Source organism: Choloepus didactylus, chromosome 17, assembly GCF_015220235.1.
Source record: "Choloepus didactylus isolate mChoDid1 chromosome 17, mChoDid1.pri, whole genome shotgun sequence".
Classification (NCBI taxonomy): domain Eukaryota; kingdom Metazoa; phylum Chordata; class Mammalia; order Pilosa; family Megalonychidae; genus Choloepus; species Choloepus didactylus.
In genome coordinates this window covers 33,076,569-33,091,067 of record NC_051323.1, presented here as the reverse complement: position 1 = coordinate 33,091,067, position 14,499 = coordinate 33,076,569, and the positions used below count along the sequence as shown (strand labels likewise).

The 14,499-nt window shown below is 39.3% G+C and overlaps 2 long non-coding RNA genes across 2 annotated transcripts in view; both read left to right on the top strand.

The window, feature by feature from the left end:
• The window catches only part of LOC119512711, a 41,384-nt gene extending 36,558 nt beyond the window's left edge, over positions 1-4,826 (top strand). Inside the window, exon 3 of the long non-coding RNA XR_005212446.1 lies at positions 4,717-4,826. This is a non-coding gene — a long non-coding RNA (uncharacterized LOC119512711). The remainder of the gene's footprint in view (positions 1-4,716) is intronic.
• LOC119512710 overlaps positions 1-14,499 on the top strand; it is a 231,868-nt gene that overhangs the window by 117,160 nt on the left and 100,209 nt on the right. The window contains exon 5 of the long non-coding RNA XR_005212444.1: positions 5,601-5,734. This is a non-coding gene — a long non-coding RNA (uncharacterized LOC119512710). The remainder of the gene's footprint in view (positions 1-5,600; positions 5,735-14,499) is intronic.

The following is a 14,499-nucleotide window of genomic DNA, read 5'->3' as shown; positions in this document are numbered from 1 at the left end:
TCATTATAATTAGAGTGAAAATTATAAAAGATATATCAAGGAAATGCTGAATTGGAATTCACCAGATGAGAGTTTCGCTACGTCTCTTAACAATGGAAACACATAATTTTAGTCACTTTTGATAAATTTTTGCTCGTTTGCTTCACTTTTATTACTCACCTTTGTACATGCCATGCCTTCCAACTCATATGTCACCACAGCTACATCTGCAAGCTTATTTTTGGTTATTATGGTTTCGCTATAGAAGAAAATTACTCAAGGTCCTGTATTTAAGTGAACTTTCCACCCATTTTCCCGAAACCACCCCTAGCCACTTAGATGGAATTCTTGTTTTTTTTTGTTGTTGTTGTTACAGAATGTTTTATTACTCATGGTTTGTACTGTGCATCAATTGCATTTCTGAGAGTTAATGGAACTGTATCATACCTCAGGTCTTCTCTTGTTGATAGAAAAGATTTTTAAAATTATCCTCATTTTGAGGTACATTAACATTATCACCCCACTTGTATTTTCTTAATTAATATATCTTTTTCCAGTGAACTCAACAATGCCTTTTTAAGACACACATACACACACACACACACACGCACTGAGGCCTCTTATAAAATAGGGAGATGCCCCAAATCTTAAAAAGAAAACTTGTTTCCAGTGGTATAAACATATATCCCTCCAGAAGTTTCTGTGAGAGATGGAACAGGAGAACATGGGCCTGCAAAAGTCGTGGGTGGCATCCAGTGTTGAGATTCTTTGCTTCTCAGGGCAGAAAAGATCCTCCTTGCCACCCCCATGTTCCTCTTGCCTGGGATGTGGAGAAATTGGAAGCCCCATACATGGTTGGTAGAAATGTAAAATGGCTCAGCCATTGTGGAAAACAGTTTGGCAGTTCCTCAAAAACTTAAACATAGCAATCACCATATGACCCGGCAATTCCACTCCAGGTATATAATCCAGTGAACTGAAAACAGGGACTCAAACAAACACTTGTACACACATGTTCATAGCATACTATTCACAATAACTAAAGGTGGGAACAACCCAAATGTCTATCAGCAGATGAATGAATAAACAAATGGTGGTATATGCATATAATGGGATATTATCCAGCCACAAAAAGAAATGAAGTACTGATATATTCTGCAATGTGGATGGACCTCAACATTTTGCTAAGTGAAAGAAGCCAGGCACAGAGGCAATATTTGTAGGATTCCGTTTATAAAAACTATCTCGCATAGGTAAATCTATAGGGACAGAATGCAGATTTGTATTACAATCTCCAACTGTAATTGTGGGCATATCTATTTCTCTTTGCAGAGCTATCATTATTTGCTTCATATTTTGCAGTTCTGTCATTAGATGCATAAATATTTAGGACTTTTATATCCTCTTCATGAATTAACTCCCTTATCATTGTGATATGACCTTCTTAATACCTGGTAGTATTCCTTGCCCTATCATCGACTTCATCCGATAATAATATAGTCGCTCTTCTTTTCTTCTGTTAAAGAGTTAGCATAGGATACCTTTTTCCTTCCTTTACTTTTGAACTATTTGTGACTGCCTTTATATTTAAAATGTGCTCCATGTAAGTATAGGCCATACTTTTTAAAATCAGATCTGACGATTTCTTCCTTTTAATTGGGGTGGTTAGACTATTTTCATTACAAATATAGCATAATTTAAGTCTACCATCTTGCTTTTTTTTTCTATTCACCCATCTGTTATTCATTAACTTTTTACTTTTTTTGTTTCTTCTGGATTAGGCATTATTAATTATTCCATTTTATCTCTTGTTGGCTTATTAACTATAACTTTTTGTCTTGTTATTTTAGTGGTTGCTTTAGGGTTTATAGCATGCATCCTTAATCTATAGCATTTTACCTAAAAGTATTTTAACCACTTCATGTCGTATATAACAACTTCACAATAATATACTTCCAGTTCTCCCCTTTTAGTCTTTATATTTTGCTGTCATATATTTTTCTAATATATGTTTCAACACATTGTTATTGTTTTTGTTAAAACAGTTGTTTTTAAAAGAGATTTATATAATAAGGAAATCATCTTAAATACCCATTTTATTACCCCTTTCAGTGTTCTTCATTCCTTTGAATAGGTACATATTTTCATTTAATGTCATTTTCCTTCTTCCTGAGGGAACTTCTTCAACGTTTCTTGTAATGCAGCTCTGCTGGCACTGAATTCTTTCAGCTTTTGTACATCTGATAAAGTTTTCATTTCACAATTTATTTTGGGAAGACGTATTCTCTAGGCATAGAATTCTAGGTTAACATTTTTTTTCTTTCAGTACTTTAAAGATATTCCACTGTCTTCTCCTCTGCATTGTTTCTGAAGAGAAATCTGCTATCATTCTTATCTTTGTTTTTCTGTATGTATTGTGACTTTTTCTCTGGCTACTTTTAATATTTTCTTCTTATCACTGGTTTTAAGCAAGTTGATTATGGTGTGGTTTGGGGTCATTTTCTTTATATTTCTTGAACTTGGGATTCATTGAACCTCTTGGATCTGGGTTTTATTGTTTTCATCAAATTTGGAAAATTTTCAGCCATTGTTTCTTCATTTTTTGACATACTCTCCCTGCTCGCCTTATAAGACTCCAATTTCATGTACATTAGAGCAGTTTAATTTGTCCCTCAGCTTACTGATGATTTTTTAAAATTATTCTTTCAGTTTTATTTTGAATGGTACCTATTTCATGTCTTCAAATTCACTAATCTTTTCTTCTGCAATGACTAATTACTGTTTTTTTTTAATTTCTGAGAGTTTAGTTTGTATCTTTTATCCTCCATGTCTCTTCTTGAGTTTTGAACATATAGAATGCAGATATAACAACTGTTTTAATGTCCTTGTCTTCTAGTACTAACATCTTTGCCCTATTCTGAGTTGGTTTCAATTAATTAATTTTTCTGCTCATTATGGTTTTATTTTCCTGATTCTTTGCATGTCTGGTAATCTTTAACATTGTGAATTTTGCCATCAGATGCTGGATATTTTTGCATTCCCATAACATTTTTGTCTTTTGTTCAAGTAACTTAAGTTACTTGAAAACCATTTACTTTTTGAGAGGATGTGGATGGAGAGTTGTTGGACAAATACAGAGCAGTGTTTAGTCTGATACTAATTATTCACCATTATAGAGGCAAGAATCTTCTGAGTGCTCTTGACAATGCCCTGTGAATTTTGAGATCTTTCTGGTCTTGCTGGTAGGAACAGGCCCTCTCTCCTGTCCTGTGAGAGCACCAGGCACTGTTCCCCTCTAATCTACAGGTTGTTCATCACCTCCCGATGATGATAAGTACTCTGTTAAATACTCAGAAGCGACCCTCTGTAGATCAGTGAGGTTCTTTTTCTGTGCAGCCCTTTCTTCTCCAGCACTCTGTTTTGTGAACTCTAGCTGCCTTGGTCTCCCCATATTTCAACTCTGTCTCTTCAACTGTCCCATTGGGATCTGCCTGAGCTCCCCCCAGCCCCACATACCATGGCATGGAAACTGTGTCAAAACACTATGTTATTGTTGGCCCAGAAATGGGGTGTGCAAGAAAAGCTTCTAGAGGGCCTGCCCTGACAATTCTTCTCCAGCCAGCAATCCCAGCTACAATCTGCAGCACTTCAGGCTAAAGCTGTGTTCAGGACCACCTCTACATTATGTAATTTAAAGTCACATGATAAAATGGGCATAGGTTTTCTTAACAGACATATAGTTTCCATCTGAGAGATAATTAACTAAATCTGAGTCTCCAAAACTTGTGTAGAAGATTTTAGGACTTCAAAAGTTTTGTTGCTTATTTGCAGTAGTTATTTTTTTGTGTCAATTTTTATCAACTGCAGCTCCAAATTGTTCCTGAGCCTGACATTTCACAGGATCATTTGCCTTTTAATTGCATCACTCACTTTTGTATGACTGATCCGCAGAGCCTAGGACCAAACATTTTCAATAAAAGTTTAAGCAATTATAGAGAGCATTAAAGGCTGTTTTGAAAGGCTTTAGGTTGTTAACATTGAAATGGATGTCAGGTTTGAGGAAAGGAAAAAAAAGTGCTCTTTTTAAGCACAAGATTAATGTTTTCACATCAGGGCTAGCAGAGCCACGTCGCTATATAGTTCCACTAAGGCTGCTTGTCCAGGATTACATGACTCAGGGCTCACAGGCCTCGACTATCTCGAGTAAGATCAGAACCATGGCAACAATCACCAAAGAATATTTTTCTGGATTGCTTCCCTGTATGCTTTACGATAATTTAAGTCTCCCTCAGATGCCTGGTACTGGAATTTCTTTTTGAACCAGTCCTTTTGGAATCAGACATCTTCACTTTCCTGTCCTCCCCTCCTGTTTTCCACGATGTCCCTTATTACTGCTAAAATGGTGACTATATGTCTGTTGTCTGTAAAGTTGACAATTCTGATGCCCAGTGAAGAAGACCTCCATCCTCCCTTCCATGACTGGTGTCTAGGGTACCACTGTGTACAGTGAGGTCACCAAGGCAGGGCGTCCTCACCTCTTGAAGCCCCCCCCCCCATAACAGCTGATACCAACCAATAACTGTGCCAAGATTCCCCACGCCCTTTGCCAAGAGGCTGATGTCCGTGATGAGAACCCTGTCAGTTGCTGCTACCATCACTGCTGACCTCTTGGATGCTGAATATCTCAGTGAGGTTTGGAGAAGCAAGTCTTCATTTTAGCCTCCTCTTCTGTTACAGGCATTCCAACCCTGGAGCCATGAGAAGTGACATTTGAGCTGATACATGAAAGACAAAGAAGAGAAAGCAGGATTTATTTAAAGGACCACAAAAAAAGCCCAAGTGACTAGAGTACATGTGGGAGAAAGTAGCTAGTGCTTCTGGGTCCAGTAGCTCTTCTCAAAAGAGCAACCCTTCTCTGATGTAGTTCAGTGCTCCGGAATAAACACCTCTGCTTCAGTTGTATTCCCCTTGTTCAAATCTTCCCCAGGAATCCCTTGATACTGCATATAAATATAATGGGAAGAAATTTGCCTCACCAGCCCTTCAAACACACCATAATATGTTCAGATTCTTAGATGAACACATTGTTGGCTCAAGTAGAACTACTATTACTCTTTTAAAAAATATCTTTACCAGATATCCTCTTGGAAATGAGGAGGACCAGCAGGACAAATCTTTATAGCTCTCCGTGATTTCTCAGAGGCAATGGCTGGGGTGGCATTGGGGTGCTCTCTTGGTAAAATTTCTTAGGGTTTGCTAAATCTAGGAAAGGGTTGTGATTTTTTTGTGTTTACTTTGTAGATCCTAGATAAACATAAACTTGAAAGGAAGGTTGGTTTTTAGGTCATCCCTTAGTCTCTTACTAAGAGATTGGTAGTTGTACTTAGAGCTTTATTTAAAAGAGAATATATTCCCTCTCATCCACACATCCACACACAGGTATTTCCCCCCTTTCTGAGAGCACTAAGATTTTCCAGAAATGGTTGTAGGGATGCTATTGCTGAAGAAGAGAATTATCTTTTTTTAAAGATAGTATAGTTGGAATTGAGTCAGAATTTGCTTGCAATTCTTGCTGACATTCATTGTTATCTCAGGACTGAATTTTTGGTACTCTCTCTCAGGCACTGATGGATGTCCATGATGTTGTTCAGCAGCAAGAGTTGACGGTGGGAAGCTGGGTGAAAATGCAAGTGGACTATGACTCCTGGTGTCCAGGATAGAGTGGGGAGGGACAAGCCCTGCCATTCCCCAGCAGGTAATGTTCTTTTATGACTTTGAAACACAGAGATGGTTGTAAGACTTTTTTTTTTTTTTGACGGTCTATGTTCTATATTAGCCCCAAAACTAAACTAAATAAATATTAAACGGTGTATCAGAGTTTGATGAGGAGACAGAAACCACACAATAATTTAAACAGGGAAAGTTCAACATAAAGAATTATTAAACTATGAAGTGTTAAAGAGACCCCTAAAGAATACCCTTGGGTAGAAAGAAAGTACCCAAGGAAGGAATAGACTTGGATGAGGGATGGGGAGGACTTTCCACAAGGCTAGGATCCAGACCTCATTGCAGACCTTGGGAAGGCAGAGAAGTTTGCTGGGTTGGCCCAGACCAGGACAGGAGATACCCCACCAGAGTGCAGCTGGGCTGAGGCTGAGTGTTCCAGTCTGCTAGAGCTGCTGTTATGCAAAATATCAGAAATGGATTGGCTTTTATAATGGGGATTTATTAGGTTGCCAATATACAGTTCTAAAGCCATAAAAGTATCCAGATTAATGCATCAACAAGAGGATACCTTCACTGAAGAACGGCTGATGGTGTCTAGAACACTTCTGTCAGCTGGGAAGTTATGTGGCTGGCATCTAGTGGTCTTTGCTCCCTGGCTGTGTTTCAAACTGGCTTTCTCCAAAATATCTGTAGCTTCTATGTTCGCTCCTCTCTCTCAGCTCCTATGCGTCTTTGCTTCTTTCTCCCAGAGCATTTCTCTCTAAGCATTTCTCTTAGCTTCTCCAGGGCAGACTCTGGGCTTTATCTCTTAAAGGGCTTTATGTCCTTCTGTCTGCATCTCTAAGCATCTCCAGGTGTCAGGAAGAGTCTGTGTTGGCTCTTGAGTTCTCTTAAGTAATCCAGTGAACCAGTCAAGACCCACCCTGAGTGGGTGGGGTCCACATCTCTATGGAAACAATTTAATCAAAGGTATCACCCATAGTTGGGTGAGTCACATCTCCATGGAAACACTCAATGAAGAGTTTCCACCCAACAGGATTGGGTTAAAAGATCATGGCTTTTCTGGGGTCCATAACAGTTTCAAACCAGCTCAATGAGAAGCCATCTGCTAGGATGCTTGAGGGAGTCGCTGGGAATCCACTGATAAGGGGCCACTGAAACCTAGTGGGAAATACCCAAGCGGTGCTCCTGAAACTTAGTGGGTGTGGGCGTCCCTGGATGCCTCCATATACAGTGAAGGGATGCCCGCCCCTGAACAAAACAGCTAACACATAAATAAACTCAAACATATTCCAAGCAAAGAGAAGATATGGAAAGCTACTATAGTCTTTATATCTAAATTGGTCATAACACTTATAAATAAACTCATACATATTCCAAGCAAAGAGAAAATATGGAAAGCTACTATAGTCTTTGTTGGTCACAAGGCTGTAGTTGACATCTAGGTCTCCTTTTTCCTTTACTCATCCCATATTTCCCTTAATGTCAGCCAGAGCTTCAGCTTGGCAGGGTTCTTTACTTGATGGAATGACTCCAACTTTTATTCTTGAAGGTTCTAAGTCCTCAATCATCTTTTTAAAAATTGTTCTAGTTTTTCATCAACCTTTACTGTTGGACAGGTTAGTACTAAGAGGTGTCCAAGATGATTCCTTTGGTCCCAGACAAACATTGTTCCCTTGCCCTATGTGTAGCAGCAACCAAAGTGCCCCTTGGTAATCAGGATTATCCACTCCAGCCAGGAGAGTAATTTTTTATTTTTTATTTTTTTGCCTGTTGTTAAGTAGCATGAAGAGTCCAAAATGCCCAAGTGGGGTCCCATCTTCCAATTCAGTGAACCATTGTCATATCCGCTGGTAGAAGTATCCCCTACCTTGGGGACTAAGGTTTCCAAACCAGCAGTGCTCAAAGATGCCAGGAGGGGAAACAAAAATGCAGCAAGTGGGTTATTAGGTGTAATAGTGAGAGGAGTCACTCTGACTTCCACCCCTTGATACCTGACCCATGTATTTATTCTGGTTATGGTGGGGTAGGCAACACTATATAATGGTCTTTGATTCAGATTATAAGTTATATCCTAACTGGTGCTGTACCTGAGTTTTCAGAAAGACATTCCACTTTTTAATTAGGCCAGCCACTTCTGGAAGATGGGGTATGTGGTAAGGACTAGTTAACTCCAAAGCTCTTTGTTTTCTGAAAAATGAGTTCCTTGATCAGATGCACTGTGTGCAAAATGCCGTGGATGGTGGCGCCAGCAGAAGCTTTATGGGCAAGGAAAGCAAATCCATATCTGGAATATGTGTCTATACATTTCTAACTTCAGTACATGTAATAAGATTACATGTCTGATGTAATCAGCCTGCCCATAGGTGGCTGGCTGGTACCCCTAGGAATAGTGCCACACTGTGGGCTCGATGCCGGCTCAACTGCTGTCAGATTAGGCTCTCAGTCGCAGTGTTAGTTAAGTCGGTCTTGGTGACAGGTGGTCCAGCCTCCACCCCTGTCACCACAGCCGCTTTGTTCTTGGGCCTATTGAGAAGGCACTGGGGTAACTGGGAAAGAAGCTGACCAACATTGACAAAACATGTCACTTTCTCTGCTTGATTACTAAGAGCCTCCTCTGAAATGGCTGTATCCACGTGGGAAACAAATATCTCTACATCTATGCTCATTACGGGAGGTCCATACCTTTTCCCCAATCTTCTTGTCATCAATCTTCCAATCTGGTTCTACCTCTAATGACTGATCATAAAGAAAACTCCAGGAGGCTAGAGAACTCTTGGTCGTAGGGGACAGAAAAGCCTATTTAAACTTGCTTTAGCAAAACATGGGATTTATGGCTCTTACCACGAAGCAGTCTGACATAGTGATGGTAGTGTTCGGGCATCCTCTTGCAAGGCTTCAAATTATGCACTCTGGATCAGGCTTTTCTTTTCTCTTAGCTCTACTTGGCTCTCCTTCCCCAGCATGTATGCCATTGTGGGGAGTCTCTTCCTTGTCTTTGCAAGATGGCTGCCTGCGTCTTCTGGGGCCTTATTGCTCATGGCTTACATATTAAACCAAAGGAATGAGGTGAATCTCACAAATAAACAAACAAGGAAAGCCCAATAATTCTTGTCTCTGTACAACCTGCTTAAATTCTGTTTAAATTCTTATCACACCGGTTCTGATCCAAGGCAATACACCATGACTGCCAAGGGCAATATGTATAAATTGAACAAACCACGGGCACTGTGGGATTTCCAAAGAAGGTAGGCTCCTTTCCTATTATCGATGACCAAGAATTGTCTCACTGAGAAGGTAGGATTTGGACTTGCCTTGCAGAAAAAAAAATAGGATATGAGGAAAAGACGAAATGGGGGAGGAAATAATATTTCAGATAAAGAGACTGAGAAAAGTAAAGATAAAGAGTGAGGAAGGTCTGAGTCATGGTTCTTTTACCTGTAAATGGGCAGGTGTTTACTCCAATAAAGAATTGTTTGTGTGTGCCTCAAGCAGATTAACATGTGTCTGGGATACTTGTGTATGAATGTGTGTGCCTGTGTGCACACATGTTTCAAATACTTTATCAAAGCTGGGTTTCATGCACCAATGAAAAAGATCCAAAGCCTTAATTGGCCCCACATTTACCTGAGATTATATAGGAAGCTATTACAGTTTTTTCATGAAAAAAAATCCCTGAATGATACCCAAAAATGGGGAACTCCCTTCATTTACAGGCTTTCAGGTCTTCTTTATATATGTTTATGTAACTGGGAGCATCTCCTGGATTGGGATCCAGCCCTTCCAGCTTTTGGGAGAACTTGCCACTGACCATTATTATTGGCAGTAAAAATGACACTCCCTGAAGGGCCGTGCTCACCTTTTCAAGCTAGCGTTTCATGCTCCCCCAACCTTTAGGTGGATCCCTTTCTAAGCACATTTTAAAAAATTCAGTTTTATTGAGATATATTCACACACCATACAATCATCCATGGTGTACTATCAGCTGTTCACAGTACCATCATATAGTTGTGCATTCATCACCCCAATCTATTTTTGAACATTTTCCTTACACCAGAAAGAATCAGAATAAGAATAAAAAATAAAAATAAAAAAGAACACCAAAATCATCCCCCCCCATCCCACCCTATTTTTCATTTAGGTTTTGTCCCCATTTTTCTACTCATCCATCCATACACTGGATAAAGGGAGTACGATCCACAAGGTTTTCACAGTCACACTGTCACCCCTTGTAAACTACATTGTTATACAATCGTCTTCAAGAGCCAAGACTACTGGGTTGGAATTTGGTAGTTTCGGGCATTTACTTCTAGCTCTTCCAATACATTAAATCCTAAAAAGTGTTATCTATGCAGTGCATAAGAATGTCCACCAGAGTGACCTCTAGACTCCATTTGAAATCTCTAAGCCACTGAAGCTTTATTTTGTTTTATTTCACATCCCCCTTTTGGTCAAGAAGATGTTCTCAATCCCACAGTGCTGGGTCCAGATTCATCCCCGGGAGTCATATCCTGTGTTGCCAGGGAGTTTTACACCCTGGGAGTCAGGTCCCATGTGGAGGGGAGGGCAGTGAGGTCACCTGCCAAGGTGGTAGAAGCGCATTTTTAAGAGTAGCACTTGTTTATATCTGTTTCTCTAACTGGATGAGTTAGCGTCGATGGGATTCCAATACACTGGGTAAAACTGAGGTGATTAGGGAAAAGTGAATCATTAAATATTTATAAGAATACTGATGCTTTTGTTCAAACAGTGCCTTTCATTTGAACTGATTCTCCTTCTAGTTTTCTTCTGTTTCCATCTATATGCCCTTTTTCTATTAATGACATGCTTTTGTATACCAGGATATTTGGTGGCTCTCTTGAAGGAATTAAATTGCTTTCACAATTATCACACAATTCGCATGGTTGCCCTTTATCATTGTGTTGCTACTTGAGTAGAGATGTTTATTGTCCTGAACCTACTCCATTATTCTCTCAGGAGGCAAAGTTCTCCTACAGTCTAGAAAACCCTGTATTTTTCTTTTGCATTGGCTTAATGCTACACATTATAATAATTATTATTATTACTCTTATTTACCTCAGAACAAGTTGTACTTCTACTCTTATCCTGAGTCTAGCTCAGCTAAATGCTCCATTGGACAGATATCACTATAGCTCAGTTGGAAAAAAGAGAAATTTTTGTATATTGATAAAAATGTGGTGGTCCACATGGGAATGCTTCAGGTTGCCTCAGTGTGTGGCAGCACCACTGAATTACACCATCTTGATGTTATTTTGGTAAAGAATGTCTAATGTTAATCCTCTTCAGCTTGTCTGAAAGTACCCTTCAGATTCCCATCCAGATATCCATTTACATTTTCTTTGATGTTGTGTTTTATTTCTCTCTGATATAGGGAAATCTGGAAATAATGTGCCAACAAATCTAAATTTTAATTTGAAAGTTTTCCATAAACATCCTGCACATCTATGAACACATCCTGTGGTTACAAACAAACAATATCCAAATCTTAAAAAGCAAATGTCAATGCCAACCTATATCCTCCTTGTTGTGACATGTGGGCCATGTTTACAGGCAGCTATCATTTTGTACTTAGAAGAGGAGGTCCGCTTGATTAGTGGTCCATTGCAAGTTTTATTTTCAAGATAGGACCAGAAGTGGTTTGTGAACAAGCTTTAAAATACAGTCCAAGACTGTATGTCAGCCTTGCTGTTTGGAGTCTTAGTAATTATATCTTCCATAATATCAACAATTGCTTGCCACATCACCATCACCCAAACCACAATTACAAGCTGAGATCTCACTTCTCAGTCCACACTTTACTTGAAAGAAGTTCTCTCAATAGCTCCCTGAGTGGTCTAATGACACTTATAGTTCATTAACTAATATTATCGTCTTTGGCATTTGCATGCAGTAGGAAGACTGGGCACTGGAAGCCCAGGCACAGTGCCCAGGTACCCAGCACAGCCTGTCAGGGCTGGAGTTTCACCACGTCCCCAGCAGCATTCCACAGAGTCAGCCACTGAGTCAAACTCCCTCCATTATGGGAGAATAAAAATGATTTTATTCCATTCTAAAAATCTTGATGACAATATGCAAATAGAAAAGGGCAAGTTCTTTAAGAGAGATAGAAAATAAGGGGCTGTGAGAATTCTGAGACAGAGAAAGCTAGCAACTGGGCCAAACTCAGTATCTCTGGACTGAGAAGGAGCTGCAGGGGTCATCAAGAGTCTTGTATGAGTCAAACCCTGGCATTTTCCTCTTTCCTCCCTCCTGCTAACTTGTACCATGTCTCCAATGACAACTCAAACTTAAAAAAGTAAAAAGAACAATCTCACTGTGGGTGGATACATAACGATGAGTTTCTATAAAAGCCCCTTACTGTTCTCTAGATTGACTATCCACATCCTACAAATCACACAGTGAGAGAATTGACACTCCTCTTAAGGAGTTTTGGAAATGACTGGCCCTTATGGAAAAAGCCAGGCATACTGCCTCCTAGTGAAAATCAAGGAAAATGCAGGCCAAGTCCTATGTCTTCACCCCAGATGTCATATGTAAGCCACCTGCACACAGACTTGAACGTAGAACTCTCCAATACTTCAGTCAGAAGACTGAACTAGCCTTGAACCTCTCCTTCCCTTCAATGGGTGGCATAAACCTTACTTCCCTAGTAATATCTGGTGCTTCTTTTGATAATGAGAACTCATTGTTATGGACTTGACTATGATGTCTCCATTCTAACGTCTCTACCAATGCCATGGTGGGGGGGGGGGGGAGGTCTCCAAACCCAGCAGTGAAACCCAACTCTAGAAGTTGACACAGCTGCATAGTTCAGCTCCCCTCATTCACACCTATCCCCACCTGAGTGCTGATATGTTCTTTAAATGAAGGAGCTTTAAAAACTCTTGTTTGGTTTAAGATCCCTCTGTCTGAGGTACTATCAGGGAATTTGCAGGGCATTCATCAAAATCAAGCTGATGCAAGCATGAATACTCACAAGAAAGAGCCCTTTTATGCTGAAAATTGCTGAAGGCTGGAAAAGGGGCTAATTTATTTAAATTATCCCTATAAGTGTCAAGCCCCACACTTTTTGGAAGGAGCTGACAACTGTAGGTTAAAGAAAGTTTCTCAAGTTTATAAATAAATTAGTGATGGTAGAAAGTTAACCTGGGAAATCAGAGTAACAGAAAAGCAATCGCCATCGATGTTGATGCAGATGGAGGAAAATACAGTTTTCTGCTATTAAGCTTTTAAATGTCAGCAAATGGCAGTTTAGTAGATCATTTGCTAATAATGATTAAATTTCTCATTAAAATGTTTCCTTCATTATTCTTCAGGTAGAAATGTGTAATTCAATGATTGTTACATCAATTACACTTAAAAAGCTCATTAAAATACTGAAATATTATCTCTCGTAGTCAGAGTACTTTAAGAGCACTGTACTAATTATAAAAGAAATAAACTCTTATAATAGCATCATTTGAACTGATGCCTTATAAATTCTTAATGTAAAGCTAACATGTAAAGTTTAAATCAAATATATAGATCCAATAAAACAAACCCTTTTTAATCTTGTTTTACCTTCAAAAGGACTCTGATTATTGTAATTAAATAATGCATGATATAATAAAGATCTAGAGTGTGTGATTATTTCATTGGCAATTGAATATTGGTGCTTTTTATTTATGCAAGCAATGTATCACAGGCAATATGCATCAAGCATTAAAATATTGATACAATTACACCTAGCCTGCCGAACCAATAAAAAAAATCTGTGACATGACTATGCTGATGATATGAGGACAGTTTGAAATCCTTTTTAAATTTTAATACTCTGATGTGCTGGGTTATGCTAATTTTGCTAAGAAATAATGCCTCCAAGATGCACTGTTGTGCTTTTTATTCTTATGAGTGAACAAATCCAGCTTTGCCTAGCATGGCTAACTAGTAGAATTTGCTCTGTACACATTTGACCATTCTTTTTGTGAGAAAGATTTAAGAAGAACAGTAAGGTTTGGGTTAGTTTGTTTTTAAGGGCATTCATTCATATTATAATGATCTTTGTCTCATTTTCTCATTTACTAACTTTCGCAGTTCCCTTTAAACCATTCAAATGCCCTGTTCTTAGTCCTTTCTCAACAGAGCAAAGGGTTAGGGAAAGTTTTCCTCGTAGCTGTGTTTTTATTAAAGCTCTGGCAAATGGTGACGTGGGGCTCTGTGCCTGTCCCAGAAGTCCTCTGCAGAAGCAATAGATGATAGGATTTTTCTGCCATGTGCACACCTGGGGTTTGGTGTTACATATAGTTGACCCATTTTTTCACCTATAAAAATGGACCCAAAATGCCTTTGTTGTTCTGTGCACAGAAGTGTCATTTAATACATAATTGTTGTTTTAAAAACACAGCAACAGAAATGGACTTTCTGGTCATTTGACTGCTGAAACCTTTGTGTCTTTCTAGGGTCCTTCCCCTTCACTTCTAAAATATTTTTAGGCTAGTGTGGGAGATGTTTTCTAATATCTCACCTGGCAACAGTCCTATTATGGAAGGAGGCAGAGACTCATAAATGCTAGCTGTGCAAGAAACCAGAACATCACACAGTTCAACTTGCGTATTTTTTATCATTGAAGTAGCCACGGCCCCAGGAGGTAAAGGGGTTACACAGCCAGTCCTTCTCCTGACTGGTCTCAGATCAGAGTGGGATCAGATGGGCTTCTCAGTGTACCAGTGTTGACAGAACATCCCCCTCAGTGACTGTTTTCTGGGAGACTTGATAGACGCCCTTGTTCCTAAG